The following is a 22,767-nucleotide window of genomic DNA, read 5'->3' as shown; positions in this document are numbered from 1 at the left end:
CCTCATCACAACAATTAATTTTGATTTAAAGACCCCTCTCCCCCAACTTTTGATACTTCCTAAAGATACCTCAAGACATTTCTAATAATTCTTTTAAACCACTGAATTGCTACTAAGGATTGGTAAGCTCCTTACCATGGGCAGTTCCCATATCTGCCTTGGTATCGTGGCTGATAAAACACTTAAGGAAAGATGCTTCCTTTTGTAGAGCCAGGTTTCTTATTCATACTGTACTCGCACGAGCATCCCTATGGTCTTCAGCAGGTCTGAAAGGGTTAGACTAGGCAGAAGAGACCAAACTGGTGTAGGGGAAACAGGCAAATGGATCTGAATTTACTAGAACATAATTTCAGTCTTGAGTAAAGAATGATACCCAGAGTTTGAGAGTCTCATCATGCCTCTGCTGTCAGCAAGTATTTGTGAAATCCACAGACGATGTGTATGAGACCTCTTTAGAACTGTCCACGGAGCAGGGGTATTTTGGTTGCACATACTATCACTTGCTCTGTGAGTGCAAATGGGAGAGGTTGGTGCTGCAGTTCTAAGAGGTTCAGCCTTGCTGACAGACCATGACACTACTGGAATGCTGTTTTTGAGCTTTTTTTTTTAAAGCTAGGAGGAAGCTACATATGTGCATAAAACCATTTTACAAGAACAGATTAGATTACAATGCTAAGCACTAAAAAGTTAGAAATCACTGGGTTTAATATTGCCCATGCAACTTCAATACAGCTCCCTTCTGCATACATATTATAGAACAGTCTTTAATTACATGATCACATACCTTTTTCTGTATGATCCCCAGCTCATTCAGTGTGCATGCAGAATCTACTCACTTTCAGGATGAATTAGGGTCTTGCAGCAAAGGAGACTGTTCCCCATAGGACATTTACAGCAGAATTGGAAGGTTTGTGGTAAATGAAGGAGACTGCTGCAGGAAGAAAAATGCAGACCTCATTATTAAGGTAGCTGATGCTACTCTGGAGCACTGAATTTTGTCACTTCCCCTTCTGCAGATTTCCTAGACAAATCATTTAATTCAAATGTATCCCAGGCAATTACTAATTCCAAGTTGCTCATTTTCTGTGCCTGAGATCTTGTGGTCTAATGTACAGACTTGCTAAGCATTCACAGCTGAAAATGAAGTCAAGCTGCAGCACTGAACATAGAAGTGTTAACCCTGCTGCTAATTTGCAGGTCAACGGGGGTTTTGACCCCGGGAGATCCTAGCGTTACAAAAAGAGATAGAAAATAGCAGGGTGGTGCATGTGGCAGCAGCGTGCACCACCCAAAACTGGAGCCTGGCAGGCCAGAGCCATGTTCTGGCTGCCGGCTAGGCTCTGTGCACCCAGATTGCCACTGCTGGAACCTGAGAAGACCTTTAGGGCCCCAAGTGAGGCTTCTGGGGCTAGCCCAGGTGCTGGCCCCAGCCTCTCCTATCACACCTGGGGCAACTTGCCATGTGCCAGAGCATGTGTGCAGGGGTGCACCCTGGTAACAAATAGCAGTGGCATAAATACGTTAAGTCAGTTCTGCACATGCTAGCTCCATCATGGAAGCAACAGAACCATAGTAAGATAGCACTGTGCCCAGGATAATAATTCTTGGGATTTCACAGGGCTAGCTAGCCCAGTTCTATGCTTTTCTACTACAGGTAGAAAAGCTATGCTACAGCTATGTAGGCATACCCATAAAATGCTATTTCACTCATACTACCAATAGCACATTTATGACAGGTGTTATTTGCAGCAGCAAGAGCTGGCTTCCCATCTCTTAGGATTTAATACAACCAACTGAGCCTTCTTCACTCAGCCCCAAATTTGGTGGGGAGTGGGAAGTCATATGCAATAGGGGAAGAGTTGCCCATTTGGTAAGTCCTCAAGCTATGCTTATGCTTATGACTGCAGTGCAGCCTAGTGCTAGCTCAGGTACTGGAAGCAGCTTAGCTGTAGCAGGCTCACATATCTTATTAGCGTGTGTGTCTACATTATGCTGCAGTGTAGACATAACTTGAGCTTGCATATAAAAACAACAAATATTTTATCCAAGGGGAAAGGAACACAGCATTATATCTAGGAAACATAGCAATCAATCAGCCATATGTTTGTGGTAAGCAGAACACTCACAGTATCTTGGGAAGCAGTTCTTTGTCCCAGTTTCCCCACCTGGTAGTATAGGGGGTGTCAGAACTGATTAGCTGAGTGCCTCGGTACAGTGGAACTTTCTAGCAGAAGGCACGGTGAGACAGGGGAATTCTCGGCACGGTGGAGAGCCCCAGCGTGGAAAAGTTCCCACCACTCATATGCAAATGCGCATACTCTGATTGGCCGGTTTCAAATTATTCCTACATGGCGGCTGGCAATTGGTTCGCTAGCCGTATAAAGGGTTGGAGTCATTTCCGCCCAGGTTGGAGAACTCCGTGCTCGTCTCGGAGTGGAACCTGGCGGTCTGATCACCTGCCGATGACTCCCCATCGACGAACCCCCCCCGACGTACCCCCGTGTCCTGCACGCTCGAGTTTAAAAATATCTCGTCTTATAAGAGCTCCTTGGTTTGATGGTAACAGAAGTTGGAGTTTGAAGTTAACTGTCTTCCTACGCTGTACTTCGTGACAGTGTAAGTAAAGTCATCTTTGTTTGAACCAGTACGCGTTTGTGCCTAATTCTACTCCAGCGGTCGCAAGTACCCATCTATGTGCCAGGTTTGTGGCTACAACCCAGCCAGCCCCTTCCCCGGATCCCAAGCTCGGACACCCACATGGCGTCATGAACAGGATCAGGATTAACAGGATTGGGATCTGAATTGGGATTTGGGGAAGACCCGATGGAGTTAGAGTTAGTTAGAAGCTGTCCCTGGCGTAGTGGGAGACTCCACGTGTCGAATGCCATGGAGCTAGGTGCCCACATTGCCTATCACCAGGCGGATGGAATAGGTGAAATGTTTGTCAGCGGCTATCTTTCGCTGAAAGGGGAAGAAGAAGACTCGGAAGAATGGGAAGCACATCTGCACCCCGAAGCGTTTGGGTGTGTGATGGGCAGTGAGCGGGTCTTGTTCAGGCCCCGGGAGGAAGGGAACACCGTACCCTTCGCTAGATTCGAGTCAAGTGAAGTGAGCCCAACCCTCAGCCAGGAGTTTTCCCGCTGCATGCGACTCGCGTGGGAGGGTGGAGAACCGACGACGACTGACCGGTTCAGTCCCCCACTGGCATTTGGGTTGAGAGGCCGCGCTGAGACAGGCCCGAGAGACAAGGGGAAAATGTTGAATGTGCTGTTCTGCGCCGTAACAATTCTGCTGCGGGAGAATGCAGATTTGGAAGCCTGACTGCTTGCGGCCATACAGGAAGGTAAAGAAGCGGCAGTGGAGAAAAACCCCGAGTCGACGCCACTCCAAGATGGCATTGAGGAAGGAGTGAGCTGCCCGGAGAAACCGGAAGAGAAGGGCGGAGCTTCAGGAGAATCAGAGGGAATCCGCCCAGCAACCCCGCCCACCAAAATGACGTTGCTCCTGGCAGCCCCACCTCCTTACTTCGGGGAGGGGGCATCAAGTGGAGAGTTACATCTGCCCCTCCTACCAGATGCAGCAGCAGCTCTGACAGCAGCTTGTTCTGCAGCAGCAAGCAGCCGAGTGATTGGTGTCCAGGATGCAGTCCGCACCACCTATCGTACCCGTACTTGGACTAAACTACAGGAATTGTGCAGAGGGTCAAAGATAAAGCCTGATGAGACCTTGGCTATATGGCTAGGACGTCTGGTCGTGGAATTCAGATCTAACCTACTAGACTTGGAAGAGGCTAGTTTCCTAACCCGACAAGCCTCGTGGAGTGGAGGACACGCCACCGATGTGGACCTAGTGACATGCAATGTTCACTGGCCCATTCCTCTTCCAGCGCTTGTCACGGGTCAGGTCGATTACAAATCCCATGTATGGCATGACGGTCACCCATCGAGAGTCAATGCAGAACAGATTCTACTGGCGATTAATAGGAAGCTTATACGGTTCCTGGAACTCCCGAGCGCACGCACTGGGACTAACACCGCTCCAGCAGCGAGGACCGTGGCCTCACCACCACCTGCGAAACCCCGGGACTGTTCCAGTGACTTTCAATGGCGTAGAAGCCTGTGTTGAGGTTTATGGAGGGAGGAACGCCACCATCCTTTGAATCCTCCTCAACCCGCTAGCTGGTCAACCTGCATGTAATCTTCTACGACAGCTTCCGCGGTTACAGGCGCTCATGAAGTCGGACACAGGGACTTCAAGCGACTCGGAGCGAGTATGGCAACCACCTCAAAGAACGCCAGAGGAAAGGATCATGTTTGGATTCCTTCTGCAACATTCTAGGCTCTCGAAGCAACAGCTACAGATCCTGGGAGACGAGGGCCAATGGCAACTGGCCTATAAACTAGGTTTCCAGTGTCCGGGGGAACCAGATGATGGGTCTGGGACATCCTCATCTCACTGAGCATGGACAAGATCATGCAGCATCCGCGTGTGGATCGTTATTCGTGACAGTGCATCTGCGGTTGTGCGAGAATTGTCCAGAGCTGAATCATATCCGAGCACTTGTATCATGTGCTTGGGGGAGAGTGGGGAGCCGCGAAGGGGATTTGATTAGCTGTCCCGTTACGCGTGCGACTCCATATAATAGTGTAGTATAAGTTAATTAATTGTTCAAAGAATTCTTTCTTTGCAGTTTTTTGTTTTGTTCGAGGTTTGAGATACGTGTCAGAGGTAGACCCAGAGAGAGGAGGAGAAGACGCAGAGGTCTGATGTGTGACTTCGCCATGACACCTATTGAGCTCCTCGTGATTGAACTTTTTGTAACCAACGTACTTATGTGTGTTTGTGTTTGTATTGGTTACTATCTGATTCGATCCATTGAGGACGAACTTTTTTCATTGTATGTTTTTGTATATAGCTGGTTACCCCTCGAGAGGAGTGACGAGTTAGATGACGTGCATGTGCTTCAAATTCCAGCTGTGCCGTCGGCAAGGGGGCATGTCAGAACTGATTAGTTGAGTGCCTCGGTACAGTGGAACTTTCTAGCAGAAGGCACGGTGAGACAGGGGAATTCTCGGCACGGTGGAGAGCCCCGGCGTGGAAAAGTTCCCGCTGCTCATATGTAAATGCGCATACTCTGATTGGTCAGTTTCAAATTATTCCTACATGGCGGCTGGCAATTGGCTCGCTAGCCGTATAAAGGGTTGGAGTCATTTCCGCCCAGGTTGGAGAACTCCGTGCTCGTCTCGGAGTGGAACCTGGCGGTCTGATCACCCGACGACGACTCCCCGTCAACGAACCCCCCCGACATACCCCCGTGTCCTGCACGCTCAAGTTTAAAGATATCTCGTCTTATAAGAGCTCCTCGGTTTGATGGTAACAGAAGTTGGAGTTTGAAGATAACTGTCTTCCTATGCTGTACATCGTGACAGTGTAAGTAAAGTCATCTTTGTTTGAACCAGTACGTGTTTGTGCCTAATTCTCCAGCGGTCACAAGTACCCATCTACGTGCCGGGTTTGTGGCTACAACCCAGCTGGCCCCTTCCCCGGATCCCAAGCTCGGTCACCCACAGGGGGAAGCAGGGAAAACAGCTTCCACAAAGAAACACTTCATTATCTATTGCATGGACCACTCTGCTGCCACCTTCAATTGCAATGCCATCTCTGTCCTGGTCTTGTCATAGATTCATAGATGTTAGGGTCGGAAGGGACCTCAATAGATCATCAAGTCCGACCCCCTGCATAAGCAGGAAAGAGTGCTGGGTCTAGATGACCCCAGCTAGATATTCGCCTAACCTCCTCTTGAAGATCCCCAGGGTAGGGGAGAGCACCACCTCCCTTGGGAGCCCGTTCCAGACCTTGGCCACTCGAACTGTGAAGAAGTTCTTCCTAATGTCCAGTCTAAATCTGCTCTCTTCTAGCTTGTGGCCATTGTTTCTTGTAACCCCTGGGGGCGCCTTGGTGAATAAATCCTCACCAATTCCCTTCTGTGCCCCTGTGATGAACTTATAGGCGGAGGCTGAAAAGGTCCAGTTTCTCTAGTCTCTCCTCGTAGGGCTTGGTCTGCAGGCCCTTAACCATATGAGTTGCCCTTCTCTGGACCCTGTCCAGGTTATCCGCATCCTTCTTGATGTGTGGCGCCCAGAATTGCACGCAGTACTCCAACTGTGGTCTGACCAGCGCCCGATAGAGGGGAAGTATCACCTCCCTGGACCTTATTGTGCATCAGCAGATGCATGACGAATAAGTGCCATTGGCTTTTCTGATGGCATCGTCACACTGCCAGCTCATGTTCATCTTAGAGTCCACTAGGACTCCAAGATCCCTTTCCACCTCTGTGCCACCCAGCAGGTCATTCCCTAGGCTGTAGGTGTGCTGGACATTTTTCCTCCCTAGGTGCAGCACTTTGCATTTCTCCTTGTTGAACTGCATCCTGTTGTTTTCTGCCCACTTGTGCAACCTATCCAGGTCTGCCTGCAGCTGTTCCCTGCCCTCCAGCGTGTCCACTTCTCCCCATAGCTTTGTGTCATCTGCAAACTTGGACAGAGTACATTTGACTCCCTCGTCCAAGTTGCTGATGAAGACATTAAAGAGTATCGGTCCAAGGACCGAACCCTGCGGGACCCCACTGCCCACACCCTTCCAGGTCGAGACCGACCCATCTACCACGACTCTTTGGGTGTGACCCTCTAGCCAATTCGCCACCCACCGGACTGTGCAGTCATCCACATCACAGCCTCTTAACTTGTCCTAAAGCATAATCCCCTCAGTCTCTGACTTCAACTCTACACATGTTGAGCATAAAAGAAAGCCAACTACTGTTCACTTATCTCTATTGCTGAATATGTGCTGTCATTTCTATCCTCATACTGCCAGGTTCATGGCTCCTTCAGTTCTAGTGAATAGAGCTCAAAGGTTGCCAGGCAAAGGGATCCTTCATTAGAGCTCATTTACCTCAACTACTGCTCTCTGCAGCTCTAGCAGGGAATACCCCTGATTTCTAAACAAGCTGCCAGGCACAGAATGTCAACTCTGTCCTCACGTTACAGGCCTAGTGGTACATCCTCATCACAGAATCCACAACCCTCGGATGTAAGAAATGTAGGAGAGCGCTTCAGCATCACTGCCAAATGCACTCAAACTAAAATGATACCCACTGGGTGGGCAGGTCCGAAACATGCAGAACATTTTCTGTCCCTTGTTTGTTACGTCTTTTCTCTGATCAACCAGTAGATGGTGGCAAGGAACTCTCTAATCCTCAACCCACAGGCTACAAGAGGTACAGGAATTGCTGGTTAATCTCCATCCAAAGGAGAATGCAAATAATAACCAATTATCCAGTAGGGACCAATTATCAGGACATGATAATTGAGGGAAAAGAGGGAAGCCTGACACGGCATCAGAAGAAGAGTGAATTAAACTGCAGTGGCAAATTATTCCACAGGCAAATTAACTGTATTCTGAAACTAAGGTTGTCAGGTTGCTCACATTTGGCACCCAAATACTATTTGGATACTGTTGACCTTCATCTCTAAAGTTTGGGCTAGTTCCAAAATTGTCATCTAGTACACCAGGATAGGCTACTACCTTCTTTTTTTACTTTAAAGGTCACTAGGTACCTAGACTTTTCTTCCCAGGCATGCTGAGAACAGCTGCCCGACTACTGAGACTGGGGCAATCTCCTGTGTTAGGCTAACTATGTTCTAAGAACTAGGAATCCCTCTGCTAGGAAACCCCTGATTTTGCCTTGTACATCTGCTAATTGTTAACACTTTGTCTGGCTCTGATGTAAGAGGTTTTTGGTGATATAAGTTGTAGCTTGCGCGTAGTCAGTCAAATAAAAGATAACACCAAAGAAACCCCATTACTTCTTGCATATTTCCTGACCCACCATGGCTATGCCAACACTCCATCTTGCTCTGAAGCAATACTGCCTCATCTGCACGTACCAACTCCTCTTACAGATACATTTTGGCTAGAAGTAAACACTGGAGGAGGAACTTTGTTCACAGAAGAACAGGTTTCATTTATTTAATTATCTTTTGGCAGCTGTTTCCAGTTTCCCATTTAAAAGGATTTTAGATCTATCTGGAACTTTCTTTAGGCTTTTAAAGCACTACAACATCTGGAGTAAGCTGCCTAGAGTTCCCATAGGACTTTTATGATGAATTCCTAAATGTCTATGTTTTCAAGGCATAGTAAAAGATCTTAAAATACAGGGGAAAATATTTCTGCGTTACATAATGTATTACAGGAAGTTCTTTCCTTGCCCTGGGTCATTTGTGAAACCTTTACCAGCCTGTTAGTCTTGTGCAGGGTGCCTGAATCAACACTTCAAAGAAACAATCCACTTTGTCTATTGTCTCTAATATGGAGTTTTCTTCTTTTCCTTTAAAAAAAAAAAAAAGCCCTGTGAGAGTAGATAGTATTGTTCCAGTAGTTTCATCTTATCCTCAGTGACTGAAAGCGCAGAAAATGGTCTGTATGCTATTCGTTAGGGGCATATCCACCATATTTTAAAATGTCAGTACCATTTAAAAGCAATTGGGACGCTAAAGTGGATGAAACATTTAATCTATATTCAATAAAAGATGAAAGAAGATGTGTGTAAAATGGAGTGTTTTGAGAGCTATCTCTTGTAACAGAGAAGAGCTACATTTAGATGCTCAGATCAGGCCTGAACTATAAATGGATAAGTGGCCAGTGTTTGGTACAGGTGGCACTACAAAAGTGAAAGGGATATTGTTTGCATGGCATGGGGATCTATTAAAAATTAAGTTGAAATCTAACTTCAACTGACAAAGAGAAAATGGAAATTTAAACCTAAAGTTGCAGTCTGCATCTCTTTTAACTTTTTTTTTTTGTTCATACATTTACTACTTCTACCATCTTCTTGTACAATGATGCCTCTTGCTGGGTTCAGAGTTCTCTTTATTAGACACTGTGAAGATACGCAAATTTCCCTGAAGAATTTAAAATAGTCAAACAAGGGAAATAGGATCTATTATTCCTGCTTTATAGAGGGGAGCAGAAGTAAGAGAGGTTGAGGCATAAGCCAGGTTCATGCTTGGAATTAAGACCTGAACCCAGACCTCCAAAAATAAGAAAACAAAATTAATGCTGCATTGTTACACTACAATGTTCATAGAAGTCACAAGACACTGTGTTTCCTGACTTCATTTATTTCAAATTTGCTGTCCTTTAGCAGGCACTGAGAAATTAGTTTTCCTTTGAGCATTTGTATTAGTAAAACTCGTTCATGTGAATACTTGCAGACTGTGGATACAGTCAGGGTGGCTAGGAGCTGGAATCAACTTCCTAGGGAACTGGTGCTCACCCTTACCCTGGGGATCCTTAAAAGGAGGCTAGATAATCACCTAGCCTGGTTGTTTGACCCCAGCATCCTTTCCTGACCATAACAGGGGGTCGGACTTGATGAGCTGCTTAGGTTCCTTCTGACCCTACCAACTATGAAACTTTGATACAAAGGAATACAAACATGATTAAGTCAAACTTGCTTAAAATCCTAGCAGTTGCAACATGTTTTCTGTATTTGCCTTACTCTTTTGCAGCAACAGCAACAGTGACTGCACCTGATCAGGGAGAGAGATGTTCTCTCAAAGGGTATGGTGCCAGACAACAAAAAGGCAGAATAACCTAACACTTGACACAGGCCATGGTCTTAGGTGGTTTGGATTCTGCTTTTCTGCTTTTGACTTGCTGTATTAACTGTGGACAAAACACAAGACTAGATTGACAAGCGGACACAGACACCTAAACTGCAAACAGAGGCGACCTGAGCAGGGTGCGGGTCCTGGGGCAAATCAACCCATGCGGGGCCCTGCCCCCACTCTAATCCTGGACCTGAAGAAGCTGCCGCTGCCATCGGCGGTGGGGTGCAGCGAGCGGGTGGATGCTGAGCCGCTGCTCCGCCTGGCTCCGCGGGGCCCCCAAAGCATGGAGCCTGGGACAGTTGCCCTGATTTGACCCCCACCGTGGATGGCCCTGACTGCCAAATTTAGAACCTAAGAAGTTATACTCAGCTGCCACCTAATCTAGGACTAAATCTTGCCAGTGCCAAGCAGCTAAGATTCCTAAGAAGTCCTCCAGATTCAAGTTAACTCACGGTCCTCCAGCATCCCAGGATACTTTGTACACAGGGCCAGCTTAATGGACATGCCTAGGACCCTGAGCTGTGGGGGTGTGAATGACCCCACGCTCCTCCCCTCCATTCTGGGTGGGGCCACAGTTGCTGCTGCCCCAGGGACCTGAGTGCCTTCCCCAGCCTCTGGCTTGCTCTGGACACCAGGTACAGAGAGGGCAGGTGTGGGGGGGGGTGCTGCAGCTGCATGGGAGTGCAGAGACTGTTCCCAGGGGGGCGGTGGGAGTATGGAGTGCAGATGGGCAGGGTGTGGGTGTGAGGAAGAGTGGAGAGTATGGGGACCCCCTACATACGCCCCTCCCATGGTGCACAGCCCCTGCCGCCAGCAGCAGCAGCCTTCAGGGCACTTGTGGCCCATACAGGCCCAGACATGTGGCTCTGGCCAGTGCTGCACAGGGGAAGCAAGGAGCACAGCCTGTCAGCCAACTTTCTCATACCAGGCTCCACGTGGTGAACATGCAGCTCTGTGCTACCAGGGAAAACCTGGAGCTGCTGCCTTCCCTGCCCCCTGGCCTGCAGGTCACAGGAAGCAGGGGGCAGGGAAGGCAGTCAGCTCCAGCCCACGCTGCTTCCCCCCAGCAGGGCAGAGCTGCACATGGGCAGCACAGAGCCTGGTGCGAGAAAGGCAGCCAGCGAGGCTGTGCTCTTTGCCACCACTGTGCAGTGCTGGCTGGAGCTGCATGTTGTGGGGTGCTGGTGCCTGTGTGGGTCCCGAGGGTAGCTGCTGCTGGCGGCGGGGGCTGTGCACCATGGGGGGAGAGTGTGAGGCGTCTCCACACCCCACACCCTGCCCCCACAACCCCCCTCCCACATATACACCCCAATATACCCTATTGCCAACCCCCAAACACAGCCCCACTCCCCACCCTCCCCTCTCTTTGAAATGCGTTGGGCTTGTTTTTAAGGGCAGTGCTGCTTTTTTTTCTCATGAGACTTGACAACACTGCTCCAATTCCAGTTCCCATGGGCAGCAGCACTGAGGTGGGGAAGGGGGTCTCAATGGCCCAGGGACCACAAGTTTGTTTGTCTGGGGCCCACTAAAGGGTTAATTCAGCTCTGTTTGTACCTTACCACCCCCCCCCTCACAGGGTGGCCTTGGCCCAAGCTGTCTGCTCCAGCTGAGCAGGGAGGGGTACCTTCTGGCTTGGGCCACTACAGGCATGTGGCTGCATTTCCAGAATGAAAGGTGAATGTCTGTTCACTTCCTATTGGTTCAGTCAACTCAGCTTAGACGAACCTGTGAAAATCGAATTGATTCAGCCTCAGGCTTTTTGACTTGTCTGTACTTAGCCATAAAGATTCACAAGGATGCATTATTCTATCTTATCCATATGTCATGAATGCACGTACTGATCAGGCTACAGGAAAAGCATGAAGTAGTGATCTTTTACCCAACAGACCATGTTCAAACCCCTCTTCTGCTTGAGGGGATTTGATTCCACATCACCTACCATAATCACCAATATACAGAGCATACTAGGGTTGGGTTCTCTGAGTCTCCCTCCCTCCCTCCTTCCCTCCCTCCCACTGAACCTGTTTCATTTTGCAATGAGTAATTAAATATCTTGTGGGCCAAATATTGAGCAGAACTCTATCACCCAATGGTTAGGTCATGTCAGAGCTGATTTGGATCAGTGCCTCGACACAGTGGAACTCCAGCACAAGGCACGGTAAGGCAGGGGAAGTCTCAGCATGGTGAAGAGTTCCGGCATGGATAGAGTTCCCGCCGATGAAATGCAGATTTGCATGATATGATTGGCTGAAGTTAAATTATTCCCACGTGGCGGCTGGCAATTGGCTCGCTAGCCGTATAAAAGGTTAGGGGCGTTTCCGCCCTAGTTGGAGAACTCCGCGATTCCCCCGGAGTGGAACTCCGGCAGCTTGATCACCTGCCAATGACTCCCCGTTGGCGAAGCCTTGCGAAATATCCTCCGTGTTGCATGCCTGAGTTAGACCCGAGCTACCCGGTCTACAAGAGCTCCTTCATTACCGATTAGAAAATAGAATTGTTGCAACTACGATTGCCTGCACTGTATATGACTCTACAGTGTAAGTAAAGCCATCTCTGTTTTCCAATTGATACGTGTCTCGTTTGTGCCTAACTCTGCTCCGGTGGTAGAGAGTACCCATCTTCCCATCGCGGGATCGCAGCCGCAACCCCAGCTAGCGTTCCCAAAGACTCCCGGTCCTCGATTCCCCCCTCGGCCCCCACAGGTCACTCCCCTGGGAAGGGGAAGACCTGGGTGCCAGTCCTTGCTCCAGTGAACAAACTATTACCTTTTATTGTATTGGAAACAGTAGATCCATGCTAGTGAGGAATGATGGCTATGCTAATTAGCCTAGCTGAGAAACATTTAGACATAGCAGCCAATTTAATATGACCCAAAAGCTATTATGTTAACAAGGATTTAGTAAACTGCAGCTGCCCTCATCCTCCAAGGCAGTCTTATAATTTTGCTCCCACACTGCCTACTAATGACACTTCTAGTTTATCGAAGTTGAGCCTAAGGCAGGTACTTGCAAGAACTCTCTGCCTCAAAGGAGAAATACAGACTGTTAAAATGTATTATTCCAATTTTATAAGTGGAAAAAATGAAGTATAGAAAGAGTTACGGTCAAGTTGGGTATTTGATGTGAGATACCAAAGGCCTTTCAGAGAACTAAGCATTATACAGCTTAAATTCTAAATTCTAAATACCTATACATTTTGGCATTTGATTTTGGGTTTCTTAGCATGGAAAATCAGAGCTCCCCCTGCCCCCTTCAGTCACCAGAACAGGGGTCCAGCTGTGACTGCCCCCTCCCTTACTGCTTTGTGGAGCTAAGCAGCCCTGGTATGCCAGTGCCTGGTCTGCCCATGCCATTGCCCCTTGCTCCCCCCCACACCTCTGCCAGTGCCCCTCACTGTCCACCTATAGCCTTTTGCCCCCCAGCCCTGCCAGAGGGGGCCCACAGCTACCAGGGCTATGGGGCCAGGGACCTGGGTCTGCAGCCCCCTGCTCCCCGCAGCAGCGCCCGAGCCCCGGCTGCCACCTACTGCAGCAGAGAGGAGCACAGCTGCCCCTCCCCCATGGGTGGCAAGGCCAGAGAAGAGCCTGAGGGGGGTGGAGGCAGATGCAGATGCTTGCTGTGGGCTCAGGCTCTCCTTCCTGCTGCCTTCCCCCTGGGGCCCAGAGGGCAGGACCTGGTGTGGTAGGGCAGAGTGGGGCTGGGTGAGGAAGCTTGTTGCCACTACTGGGAGCCCTGCACTGCCCTGGCAAAGCACCCCCTGCCTGCTGGGCAGTAATAAGGGGCACAACTCTGTATTGTCACCCTCGCTGCTGCCAGGCAGGCAGTGGGTGCTTTGCCAGGGTGGCATGGGGCTCCCAGCACCAAAGAGCTTCCCCCCACCTTGCCCCGCTCTACCCAGCCACACTGGGTCCCACCCACTGGGCTGCAGAGGCCCTGGGGGAAGGGTAGCAGGGCAGGAAGCCCAAGCCTACATCAGGCAGCCTGCACCCACCCCACACACAAATCTGGGGGCCCCTTGCCCCTCCTGCCTCCCTGCCAGGAGTGCACACAACAGCAGGGGGCCATCCCTACCTCTCTCCCCACCCCCTGGATGAACTGACCATGGCTCTGTCATGCTCCCTGCCAGGTCCCTGTGGCCACACATTCTAGCCCTGGATCCCAAGCCCCACTCACTGCCCCAGCTGGGCAGAGCAGCCCCAGCCCCAGCCCTCCCTCCTTATGGGGGCCTCAATCCCATCTCCCTCCCACTGGACTTACCTGTGGGAGCTGTTCTCCAGGCTGCCTGACAGCCATGTGCATGTGTCACTCACACGCACATGGCACCCACTGCCTAACCACCCTCCCCTCAGCCCCTTACAGGCTGGAACTCTGCCAGCCTGCAGATTGCTCCTTGCAAGTGTGGAAAATCCATGTGTTTCTCCATTAGAATGAAAAATCTACATTTTTCTCAGGGCTGTAACACTCTGGATTCCTAGTCAACATCTCTGAGGTTATCTTGGGAATCAGGCCTGTGCACAGGGACAGCTCCAGGGAGGTGGAGGGTTGCAGCAGGGCAGTCATACATCCCTTTGATTCTTGCTCTTCCCAGAATTGAAAACCAATTGCCTGCAGTAGCATCAGCATTTTTAGTCAGGCAGCAGAGAGGGAGTTCATCCCTGTTTTTTCCTGTTTTTCTGTGGGAAACAGAACCCAGATCCCTGTTTATCAGTAGGGCTGGTACTTTTAAATCCACCACCCAGCCCTCTGCTATCCACTGGAACGGCAGACCGCAGCCGTAACTTGTTATTCTTTATATGGAACAGGAAATGGAGGCAGCTGATGCACTCATTATGAGGTTTGCAGACAATTATCAACAGTAGAGGAATGATAACTGTTGACAGATAATAGCTGACAGTAGAGGAATGGTAAGCTTCAGCAACCCTGGGTTTAATTGCACGTACTGGAGGGAAGTGTTCTCTAGTGATCAGATTCTTATGCCTTGTGCATATTCTTTCACAACAGCCAATAAAGTGAACTTCCTCTCATGAAAGCTTGTGCTATTTGGTTAGCCTTTAAGGTGCATTTCTACCCTGCCTTCAACTTCACAAAATAAATGCAGAGTTTTCAAGCAAGAATCCAGTGTGTTAAAAACATGATGACCCATTGCAGTCGTTCTGAGTTATTTGCAACAGAATAATTGCTCTGTTGTTTTTTTTTTAGTCAAAAAATAAGTGAACTAAGAGCTGACATCTTCCAAGGGGCTTCTCGAGTCCTACAAGGTTGAGAACCACTGTGTTAGAGCAGTGGAGACTTGCACCTTTTTAAAGAATCATAGAATCATAGAGAAGTAGGGGCTGGAAGGGACACCCCATGGGTCACCTGGTCCAACCCCCACCATATCCCTATCCAAGGCATCTCATACAAATCCATTGCCTAACCCAGTGGTGCTCAAACTATTTGCCCAGTGGGTCGGACGAGTAATATCAGGTCTCTCTGAAGGATCCAGCTGGTAGGCTGGAGCTGGTTGTGGGGGGCTGTGCAGCCTGACTGATTCATTCTACCCAGGACAGGGATGAGGGCAGGACAGAGGGGCTGGGTAAAGTGCTTGGGCCCTGATCCGGACATGTGGGTGGGTGGGAGGAGCAGCTCAGTTCAATCTGAGCATGTGGGGAGTGGGTCTGGCCCTGATCCTTGTGCATGGGCAGTGGCCTGGGTGAGGCTGGATCTAGCTGGGTGGAGCTTCTGTTTCTCTCTGCTACCAAGTTTTCCAGCCCATGGTTGGATATCATTAATCTGCAGGCCAAATTTGGCTTGCAGGCTGGAGCCTGAGCACCCACCCCTGTTCTAACCTCTTAGCAAAACCAAGAGTCCAGATATGCCTCCCACACATTTCTGAGGCAGCTGGCCCTATTTCAACAGCAAATTTGGCTTGGTTTTTGACTGTGGTAAAACACCAGAGCAATTCTCCAGTTGCAAAGAGCTCCAAGAGATGCCAATGAGCCACGATAGCCATAACACTAGATTCCTAGCCAACATCTCTGGGTTGCAGCAGTGCAGTCATACCTCCCTTTGATTCCTGCTCTGCCCAGAGCGGAAAACCAATTGACTGGCAATAGCATCAGCATTTCTAGTCTGGCAGCAGTGAGGGAGTTCATTGACTTTGTGGCTTATTGTCTTCATCAGTGACCTGGAAGATGGGATGGAGTGCACCCTCAGCAAGTCTGCAGATGACATAAAACCAGGGGGAGTAGTAGATACACTGGAGGGTAGGGCTAGAAGTCAGAAAGACCTTGACAAATTGGATTGGACCAAAAGAGATCTCATGAGGTTCAACAAGGACAAATGCAAAGTCCTGTACTTAGAACAGAACAATCCCAGGCACCAGTACAGGCTGGGGCTGCAGCTCTACAGAGAAGGACCTGGGGGTTACAGTGGACAATAAACTGGATATGAGGCAACAGTATGCTCTTGTTGCAAAGAAGTCTAATGGCATACTGGGCTGTATCAGTAAAAGCATTGCCCTCAGGTCAAGGGAAGTGATTCTTCCCCTCTATTCAGCACTGGCAAGGCCACATCTGGAGTACTGTGTTCAGTTTTGCACCTCCTTCCACCCAAAAGGTTGTGGAGAAATTGGAGAGTCCAGCAGAGAGAAACAAAAATGGTTTGGGGGCTGAGGCACACGACTTATAAGGAGAGGCTGAGGGAACTGGGCTTATTTAGTTAGAGAAGACTGAAGGGGGATTTAATAGCAGCCTTCAACTACCTGAAGGGTGGTTACAAAGAAGATGGGTCTAGACCAGGGACAGGCAACCCCCGGCACATGTGCCAGTCACCGGATATGTTTTCCTCGGCATGCTACGAGGTGTGCTGAGAAAAATGTTTAAAAAAATTATTTTTAAGTTGCTTCTCTGGGCTGCCCCAGGAAATGCTGCAGCAGGCACTGGGAGATGGGGGCGGTCAGGAGAGCACAGGCAGGGACGCAGGGACACAAGGATGCTGCCTGCGTTCTGCTGACCGCGCCCCTGTGTCTGTGGTGCTGCATGGGGGAACCTGCAACATCAGAGGAGCTGCTCCCACTGATTTTGCATGCCCCCCCTGCCCCGCTCGCTGCTTCCTCCTGATTAGCAGGGAGGTGAAAACCACGGTTTTAAATATGGTGCGGTTTTTACCTCCCCGACTGGACGGTGAGCAACACAAAGCAGAGCTACGAAGGCCTCTTGGCCAATGAGTGGGGAGCAGCAAAAACAGTGCCAGATTTAAAAACTGTGGGTCTTGCCTTCCAGCTGATCAGGAGTGAGCAGCGTGGCTGTGTGCACCGGGGAATATTCAAGATTAAAGGATCCCTTGTGCAGCCCACTCCCGCTGTTAATTTGGTAGGTCCCTAGTCAGGAGTGTTGCATGGCAGGGTGCATGTGCCCCCCCGATTTCCCCCAAGGCTAATGGCAGGGGCACAAACAGCTTGCGCCATACTGCTGACCAGGTCTGGAGCTGGGGATGGGGCCTGGGCCCTCCCTGGCGCCTGCATTGTTGGGGGGTGAGGAGGGGAAGGGACACCAGTAGTGGCAGCAGCTGTTGCCTCGTGGGCCCAACATGTGTGGCGTGCCTGCATTGCTGGGGATGATGGGGGCAGTCGGACTCTGGGGGCTGGTCCTTGTAGTTTCTTCCTCCCCTTTCCCTTCCCCTCTTTCTCTTTTTCCTTTCTCTCTGTCTCTCCTTTTTTCTTCCTTTCCCTTCCCTCCACCCTTCTTTTTTTTTCTCCCTCTTTTTTCTCTCTCATCACAACATACTCAACAAAAACAAGACTATAAACAACAAGGGTAGTCTACAAAGTTGTATTTATTGTCACCCGGTTCCGAATGTTTAGAAAACCTGGTATTTGCTGTAAAAGACAAAAAGTGACATTCGTGATGATTAACTACGTGAATATGCAGTATGTCCTTACCTCACACCACATGTCTTTTGCTGCGTCCTCCAGCACCTTACAAGGTAGACATGGGGGGGTTTCGGCACACCAGCCAAAACCGTTGCCTACGTCTGATCTAGACTGTTTTCCGTGGTGGCAGATGACCCAGCAATGGTCTCAAGTTGCAGCCAGGGAGGCTTAGGTTGGATGTGAGGAGAAACTTTCTCCCTACGAGAGGAGTGAAGTGCTGGAGCAGGTTACCCCGAGAGGTGGTGCAGTCTCACAGTAGACAAACCCTTGGCTGGGATGCTCTAGCTGGGCACCGTCCTGCTTTGAGCAGGGGGCTGGACTAGATGTGACCTCCCGAGGTGCCTTCCCACCCTCATTGTCTGCGGTTCATTCAAATCTACCCGCCCCCCCTGAACTCTCCTTCCCCGGGCCGCCAGGCCCCCTCTCCTTCCCCGGGCCGCCAGGCCGGCCTGTTTGCTGCAGCTCGGTGCCCCCGCCCGGGGCTCGTCCGCAGCTCACTCCAGGGCCCTTGCGTTTGCTGCCACTCCTGTGCGCCGGGTCCCGCTCCTGGGGTCCTTACCCCGGGGAGCCCCCCCTGCCGCCCGCCCCGCCCCGCCCCGCGCCGCGCCGCGCTCCGGGCAGAGCCCGCGGCCCCCGGGGCCCAGCTTCCCGGCGCTGGCGCGGCTCGGACCAAACCCTCGCGCCGAGGCACACGCCGCCTGCCGCGCTCCCGGCCGGAGCCGCTGCGCTGCCGCCGCCCCGCCAGGTGAGTCCGGCCGGGGCCGGGGCCGGGGCCGGGGCCGGGGGGGGACGCGGGACGCGGCGGCTGCCCTGGCGCCCGGAGAGAAGGGTGGTCCGTGCCGCGCTTCAGGCCCCCGCTGGCTTCTGCCGCCGGCCAGGCGCGGGACCCCGTCCGCTGTCCCCGCGGAGAGAAGAAACCAGGCCCCGCTGCCCCGGCTCCGGCGAAAGGGACCCGGGTGTCCCTCGGGGCCGCTTCCCCTCCGCTTTCGGCCTCTCTCCTCATCCTGCCTGCGCAGCAGAGCCGGCGGCCCAAGCCCCGGGCCTGTCCTTGGCTTGCTGGTGGGTGCTGCTGAAACGTGCCCTGCGGAAATCTTACCTGTGGAGGGGAGAGGGAGAGAGAGGGGAAAACTTCTGCATCTTAATCCGGCTGGACACAAAAGAGCAATGTTAGCAGCTCTGTCTTGCAAGATCTGGCCGAGTTCTGGCTGCCCGGCTTCTGGTAGGGGGCTGAGGGGGTCGCGCCCGCGTGGATGCTGTCCAAGGGACTGTTACAGCCTGCTCTGCTCTTTTGTAACAGCTCCACTTCTTAGCTGGAGTTACCTTATCAGTCCCATCACATTCTTCACATGCGCTACTCCATTTAAACTCTCTTTCTTTTTCTTTTTCTTTTGGTTTAAATGAGAGCCTTCACAGGAGATGGTAGGATACAACATAATTCCTGGTTTAGGTGATAATACGCATGGTTAGCCTTTAGGAGATAAAGTTGTCCGTATACCAGATCAGATGTCTACTAGACCTGAACGATATCAGTTCATTCCTTATATAGACAGTTTTTAAAAGCCTGTTATTTTACCTGTCAGAACACAACTGTTGATCAGAAATGATGCTAGATAATTAAAACCTTTGTTCAAGTTGCCAGGGAGAGGGAAGTCTGGATGCTCAAGAGAGATTTGACCAGTTCTTTGAATGCTCAGTGTTTCACTGATTTATTTCAAAAGACTAAGAATGAATAGAGCATATTAATGTGTGTCGTATATGAAAATCCTAATCAGGCCTAAGATGCCTCTTTGTTTATCCTGAGGGAGTTTATGGCCCCTACCTTCAGATTGCTGTTTTGTGTAGTTGGACCCCTGGAAGTAAAGTCAGATGAAAAATTTGGAGTCAGGAGACCAGACGTCTAAACCTGAGTTTGATCAGTGGTTTACCCTGGAAAAAAATCTCTTACATAAGATAAGGCGCTGGATTAAAAATGTTATCCAAGTCCAAAGTGTGGTTATTTTATGAGTTCTTGAGTCCTACAGAAGGGTGAAGCCTTTTCTGGCTAACTTAAAAGTCAGGGAGATATCTTGAAGCATATTGAGAGCTTAATAATGAAATTTATCCAGGGAGAGAAGACCCTGCCTTTGGCTCTAGCAGAAGAAAAGGGTTGAGGTGTGTGTTCTCCTTAAATGGGGTGAAGCCCACTACATGGATCAAGGAAATACCAGCAAGTAACTGGGAATGGCTCTCTAACAACAGGGTACAGAGCTGCTCCAACAGCTTTAGTCACCAGTTAAGGCAGGAGGGGGCTGTTCTTTCCCACAGCTGGATAAATGTTTAAAGTACATCAAAATAGCCACCAACTACACAGTTTTCATAACCTAACCAAAAAAGGAATAGGACTGTGAATGTAGGAATAGGAATAGTATTTTCTATTCTCTGGAGGCTATTAGCAAAAAGATAAAAAAAGAGAATGGCTTACATGAGCGGAGACCTAAGGCAAACTTAGAAACATTTGTTTTGTGAATAAACTAGAATTTATCCTCATTAGTCAAGTCAAATGGTAGTCAATTCAAGTTAACAACAGAGAGAGAAAAAAAATATGAATTTTAATTCCACTAGGCACAAAAAAAATATTAAAATCCTAATCTGGCAGGTCTGTTCTCCAAGATCTGGCTAATTTTAGCTTCACCAACTCTATTTTGGACATACCTGTAGGGGCAAGAATGTGGATAGAACTGAAGTGGTTGGTCCAGAATAGAAGCTTTTATCATTTGTGCTGAGGGTGAATTGGAGGTATCTGCAAGACACAGGAGTGATTTTGTTTCCTTCTTGTAGAGCACTTGATGTATAAACACTACCCAGTACATAATCTTTTTCTACAGCAGAAGACAATTTCTTGGAAACTAGAAACTGAAACCTGTTTCTTTGCCAAAATCTATTTACTTTCATGAAATGCAAATTGATTTAAGGACTCGGCTTGCCTGTGGTTTTAATTTTCATTAAGTACACGAGGGGCACTGGAGACAGAGGTTTATATAGATAATGTGTTGGACCTTACAGCTGGAAGAAGAATAAGGCAGACAGGATTGACCTAGAGTCTGTAAGCATAATCTTTTTTAAGGTAGGGGCAGTCTTTCTAATGTACAGCTAGCACAATGGGGCCTGATCTGTGGTGTTACTAGAATATAAAGGATAATGGAATAAGTCAGGGGTTTTCAATCTTTTTGTATCATTGTACCCCCTGGCGGCAGGACACAGAGCAGTGGACCCCAACCAGTGAGTTGGAGGGGTGGGGGCAAGCGGTTGGATGCAGAGCGACGGTAGCCACCATGTGCAAATTTCCCCTGTGCCCGGCCTGGCGGGCAGAGTCTATGTGGCAGCGTGGGATGCTGAGTGGCAGTGCTCCATCCCTGCCTGCCTATGCATACACCCTAAGGCCTTCTCAAGTACCCCTGGTTGACAAACCCTGCAATAAGTCATTGCTCTTTGGACAGTAAGGTCCAGATCCCTGAAGATATTCAAGCACCTAATTCACATTGTGTTAATATGGCTTACACACTTTTGCATTTGAGGATTTTAGCCTAAATGTTTATATTAGAGCATTTTTAACATTTGAATAATGGGAAAATGTTTACTTTGGTCCATAGTCATAGAAATGTGGGACTGGAAGGGAACTCAAGAGAAGTCTGCAGAGGGAGGCAGCATCAAGTATACTTAAACCATCTTTATTGGGTATCTGTTTAACCCAGTGGTTCTCAACCTTTGTAGGCATCCCTCAGAAAACTCCAGCTCTTCGTTTTCAGTGGATTTTGACTACAGAAAAATAGTAGAGCAATTCTTCCGCTGCAGAGAACTCGGAAACACCACAGTAAGTCAGAATGTTTTTGATATTATTGATTCCTATATGAAATTTCTCGGTTTGTCTTGTGAAGGTGATTGCATACCTAACAGCCCTACTATTGTATAGCATCCTTAAAATAATTTTGTGGCACCCTGGGGTGCTGTGGCAACATGGTTGAGAATTACTCATCTAACCTCTTAAACACCTCCCAGTGACTCTTAGGTAAACTGTTCCAGTCTTTCACTACCATGTAAAGGCTTTCCTAATAGCCAGTCTGAACTATTACTGCAAGTTAGGCTGATTTATCCTTGTACACAGAGGGAAGAAGAAGAACAGTTGACTACAGCCTTCTGAATAAGTGTTTTTTTAAAGAACATAATCAGGGTTCGAATTGCAGAGGAGTTGGGGGGGGGGGGCTGAGCCCCACCATAAGAGTTGAGAACCCCCCCGTGGGTTGGTCAGCATTCTTTCTACCCCCACAACAGTCCAAAGCCCATGCACCATTGTGCACAGCCCCCAGCCTGCCCTGCATGTTTCTAAGCAGCCCAGGCAGCAGCCGTGACTCCTTCCAGCTGCCACCGCTGCTGGCCCCAGCCCTGGGAACCCTTGCGCACAGCCCTGACCCCAACTGATTTTTTTTTGCAGACCTCACCCAGGAGTTAAAGTGTAGTTTGAACCCTGAACATAATTTTAGTATCCAGTATCCTCTCTCTGGCCTGAGCAGGTTGGCAGTGTCAGAATGATTTTTGTATTTCTGCTTGCTGGCTATCTAATGTAATAGGCATAAGCAGTCCAGGGAGCCAGACCTTCCCCTCCTGGGTGAGTGCTGTAGCCATGGGTAGATAGTCAGGTGTCTTCATGCTTGGCCATCTGGTCCACTAGTTTTGGATGTTTGGCTGACACATGGCCAAACTCCTTCAATAGCAAAGTTGGAGAGTAGTCCTACCCTCTCTCTAGCTTAAAGTCTGGTAATTAGGGCACTCCTTTGGATTGTAGGAAATCTGAGTTTGAGTTCCCCCAGGGTGAGGAAGAAATTGCATGTAGGTCTCCAACTTCCTGGGAAAGTGTTTTAAACAGTAGTGTAGTACATAAAAGGCAGGCACTGGTGCCACCTCCTGTTCAGGCCAGGTTTGAAAGAACTGAGCAGGACTTCTTTTAAAAAAAAGCCACTTGCAGGCCCCTGCCCAGAAGAGGCTTCTGGCTCTAAAAGCCAAAAGAACGGAGTTGCCCCAGCTCCAGAGAGGGGCAGAAGTCTAGACACTGCTATTCTTAGCAGTTGATATGGTCTAGGCCAGGGGTTGGCAACCAACAGCTACAGGCTGGATCCAGCCTAGGGAGCCACTGGATCTGGCCAGTAACACT

General features: G+C 49.5%; 1 protein-coding gene across 3 annotated transcripts in view; it reads left to right on the top strand.

Moving 5' to 3' along the window:
• The first annotated feature begins 17,912 nt into the window (after positions 1-17,912).
• OSMR (oncostatin M receptor) overlaps positions 17,913-22,767 on the top strand; it is a 67,389-nt gene continuing 62,534 nt past the window's right edge. Inside the window, exons 1-2 of one of the 3 annotated variants that reach the window (XM_059725212.1) lie at positions 17,913-18,327; positions 21,333-21,432. The gene's annotated coding sequence lies outside the window, so the exon portion shown is untranslated. Of the gene's footprint in view, positions 18,328-18,347; positions 18,642-21,332; positions 21,433-22,767 lie in introns of those variants that run through there. The other 2 variants (XM_059725213.1, XM_059725211.1) reach the window with 2 other exon arrangements.

The sequence above is a fragment of the Alligator mississippiensis genome, chromosome 3 (assembly GCF_030867095.1).
Source record: "Alligator mississippiensis isolate rAllMis1 chromosome 3, rAllMis1, whole genome shotgun sequence".
NCBI lineage: Eukaryota > Metazoa > Chordata > Crocodylia > Alligatoridae > Alligator > Alligator mississippiensis.
The sequence above is the reverse complement of the archived record's forward strand: the minus strand, read 5'-3'. Positions and strand labels throughout refer to the sequence as shown.